The following is a 4,514-nucleotide window of genomic DNA, read 5'->3' on the forward strand; positions in this document are numbered from 1 at the left end:
GTAAAGTTTCAGGGAGAATAAAAAGGTTTTCCAATTAAGGAATGCTGATCGAATGTTAGCTGAACAATTCAATTTAACAACATTCATGTTTCTGCGTCAACCTGGGTTGATAAACAGGCACACACTTCAGCCCTTAGCCTTATTGCAGACTTCGGGGATACGATAAGAGCCCGGACTCTTTAAGTCGGTTAGCTACTGCGTGGAACCGTCCAGCCATATCATCATAACGAAATAAATTTCAGTGAGGAACTGGTTCTCTTTTACTACTGATAAGAATATTTAGATCGTGATTTTTTGTTACAGGACGGACAGCTGAAAAATAGACTGCAGATAACGACGAGATTAGTTCAGCTGTCCTGAAATTAACTACTGAGCTGAAATATTTATTTATATATTTACCCATCTATTTATTTATTTGTTGGTGTGTCTATTTACTTACTTATTTACATATTTATTTGTTGTGACACAGCACGGAGTGTACTTTTCCTGCCCTTCGAGCCGTCAAGCCCTGTAACCCCGGTGAAACCCTGACCTTTTTCATCACCAATTAAACTACCAACTGCTACTGCTGTGAACTGGCCCGCCCAGTGGAAACCCACACGGCCCCGGGGAGAAAGGAAAATTTCCTTAAAAGGAACAGCAAAATTGAACCAGAGTGTCCGGTACTGTAAGACCTTGGGTTAACCACAGCACCACTGTGCCTCACCACCTGTGCATTTCCTGAAGTCCCCGAACTGTGTGGCTAGAGTGCAGGTGAGCAGAGTTGTGTACATATCGGAAAACTGCTTCATGGTATCAAGATATCTAATGCATATCGCAAATACTGGAAAGCACAGGAACACTTCCAATTAATATGTAATCTGCAGAATACCGTCATTAAAAGCTGTTAATGAAAGAAGTAAGACGAGTCCAGGATACATCTTACCCTCATGTTGCCACCAATGTTCTGGGAGATAAAGGCTGCAATACTTTGGACTCTGAGGCAGAAAATTCCAATCCTGATATTAATCTTCTTCAAACGTTGTAAAAAACAACACAGTGCAAAATGCATGCGATAAAGTTGTGAGAAAAAAAAATATTCGTTGACAGAAAGTGTGTCTTTGGAACACTTTCATTTATTAGTTGCTGCACTATTCCCCAGTCGGTAGAATTTCTGCTTTGATATTCCATTGAGTACAATTCAACTCTATCCTCCAAACTTACAGTTTGTATCTACACTCTTCCTAATGGTTTGTTTTGCGGGCGCTTTGCGAAAACTTACGGAACAAGGGTTTAAGCAGCATCAGTTATTAAACCCGTTTGTTAAATTTATGAGGAGACATGTCAGCATCAAATGAAATAAGTCTAGTATAGTGTTAATGTGCTAATAAAGTAAATGAGAAAGACGTTTCTAAATATTACAAATGAGGAAGGAAAAGTAACGGAAAATATAATGATAGAACAAGAATGAGAGACAGAAGGCGATAACGAAAATGTTACAAGAACATTAAGTTATTTTTAATTGTTCTTAAACACATGAAGTAAACAAATGAAGAAGGAGCTCACGCGATTATGCCGAACTCATCACATCGCCTCCATACATTATTCTCAGCTTTCCGTTTCAGTCACACTTGTAGAACAGGTATCTGTAAAGCAATATGGTGGACAACGGTTGCTAGGCTGACCGAATTATTGCTACGACAATTTAAATAATTAGCCGTGCAGAGATCATTATATATATTTGCAAATTTTGCAAAGCCAAACAACTAATCCTATTGCCGTGGGTGTAAAACAGTAACCAGTTTAAGACCGCAAAAGGCAAGGTTGAATATTAATCGGGAGTAGAAATATTATTTTTTTCTCTTTATAGATTTTTTTTCTTTCGTTACTGGGGAGCTGGGGGAGCTTCTGATCGATTGCTATGGGATTCACGTGTGGAATCATGGCTATTGCCATGATCCCTAAAACGGAGGGAGGTAATGCTGTGATTGTTTCCATTCACAGCATTAGTAGGGCGGTATTTTGTTATTTTTTTCTTTATAATTTATTTTTTTTCTATTTTTCTTTCTTTGCCTGGATGATTGTGGGGAGGAGCCAACATAGCAACATAGAGGATTTTAAGGAGATTCCCCAGTGTAGTAGGAGAGCTAAGATATTATGTACTGTGGTAGATTGGAGGAATCTTGTTAACAATTATGATTAATTTTCTGATGTTTTAAAATGTTAATGTAAATAGGCTGAATGGACCTGGGAAAAGAAAAAGAATTCTAACAAACATTAAGAAAATGAAAGAAGATATAGACTTTTTGCAGGAAAGACATTCAACAGAGATAGAACATCAGAAATTAAATTGAGATTGGATGGGGAATGGTATTGCAGCATCATTCAATTCCAAGGGGAGGGGAGTTGCAATTTTGGTTAATAAAACCTTACCAATTAAAATACAAAATATATTTATTAATCCCGGGCGGAGATATGTGATTATACATTGGCATTTTTTTTCGGAATTATGGACTCGTATGAATATTTATGCACCAAATGAAGATGATGCAAAATTTATACAATAAGCTTTTTTTGAATTTGGCCGACACACATTCTAAAGCATTAATAGGTGGAGATTTTAACTTTGGTCTACATCCAGTTTTAGATAGATCGACAAAGGCAATTACAAAATCAAAAGTAGTAAAACTAACTTCATCATGGATGAAAGATTTAAATTTGATTGATATATGGAGAAGAATTAATCCAAGCGAAAGAGATGGTTCATTTTATTCAGATAGACGTAAAACCTATTCAAGAATAGATTTATTTCTATTATCAGCGAATATTCAGGATAGAGTAAAAAGTATGGAATATGAAGCGAAAATACTGTCAGATCTTTCCCTTTGATAATGACAATGATAATGATGGATAAGGAAGAATTGATTTACAGATGGAAAAATAGATTCAAGTTTTTTTTGGATACGAGCTCATATTCAGTTGGCGATTCATTTATAATATTGGAAGCAATGAAAACATAATTGAGGGGCCCGATAATAAGTTATACTTCTAAAATTAAGAAGGAATATATGGCAGAAATGGATCAATTGGAAAAAAAGACTGTACAATTAGAAAAAGAATGTCAAAGATATACGACAGAAGAACAAACGAAGACAACTTGTCAATAAGAACTTACAATATAATACGCTCCAGACATATCGAACAGAAAAAGCAATTATCAGAAATAAGCAGAGATATTATGAATTAGGTGAAAGATCACACAGAATTCTTGTTTGGCAGTTGAAAACTGAGCAGGTTTCCAAAACGATAAACGCATTTAGAACAAGTGCAAATAAAATTACTCATTAACCTTTAGAAATTAATGAAACCTTAAAACATTTTTACTCTGTATTGTATCAATCTGCATCACAAAATGATGTTGTTGAGATAGAAAGATTTCTATCACAAATAACTCTTCCAAATTGAATTCGGAAGAACAGAAGTGATTAGATATGCCTTTTACATTAAAAGAGGTCGAAGAAGCCCAAGGAACCCTTCAGAATAATAAATCTCCAGGAGAGGATGGTTTTCCACCTGACTTTTATGAAAGGTTTAAAGATTTAATAATTCCTCCTTTTATGGAGTTAAAACATTAAGCGGAAAGAACACATAATCTTCCAGAATCTTTTTCGACAACGGTTCTAACAGTATTGCCAAAAAAGATAGAGATTCTTTAAAACGAACATCATATAGGTCTATTTCTTTGTTGAATACGGACGATAAAGTAATAGCAAAAAAAAAAATATCTTATAGATTATCTAAATATTAATCCATTTGGTGATTACGTTCTGATTTATTTAACAAACTCATTGCATTCATTGCGTAAATTATCTTTCTGGTTGGAAGAATATGGGAAAATATCAGGGTATAAATAAATTGGGATAAAAGTGAAATTTTACCCCTTACAAAAGGAGATTATCGTCAATGGCGACTAGTAACGCAATTTAGATGGCCGATAAATGGTATAAAATATTTAGGTATAAGAGTTGATAAAGATATAAAGAAATTATATAAATTAAATAATTTGCCATTATTGAAAAAAAATCAAGGAGATGTTGATAAATCGATGATGTTACCAAGAACATTATTAGGTAGAGACAATGCTGTAAAGATGAATATATTTCCTAGATTACAGTATTTACTCCAAACACTACCAATGCAACTGCCGCAGAAGTTTTATTTTCACAGTTGAATAAAGGTGTGAGGAAGTTTCTTTGGAAATGTAAGATGTCTAGAATGTCGTTGAAAAATTGACATGCAACTTTGACCTAGGAGGGCTACTACTCCCAAATTTAAAGAATTATTATAAAGCAAATCAACTTAGATTTATTGCATCATTTTTGATCAAGATAAACCGGCATAGATTAGAATAGAGTTAGGTAAGATAGAAGAAAATTACCACAAGATTTTATAGATAAATGGGAATCTAAATGGATACCGGAAAAGAAAAAAAACCGTTATATAAAAACATTTGATTGATGGAACAAGAGAAATGT

The sequence above is a fragment of the Hypanus sabinus genome, chromosome 26 (assembly GCF_030144855.1).
Source record: "Hypanus sabinus isolate sHypSab1 chromosome 26, sHypSab1.hap1, whole genome shotgun sequence".
NCBI lineage: Eukaryota > Metazoa > Chordata > Chondrichthyes > Myliobatiformes > Dasyatidae > Hypanus > Hypanus sabinus.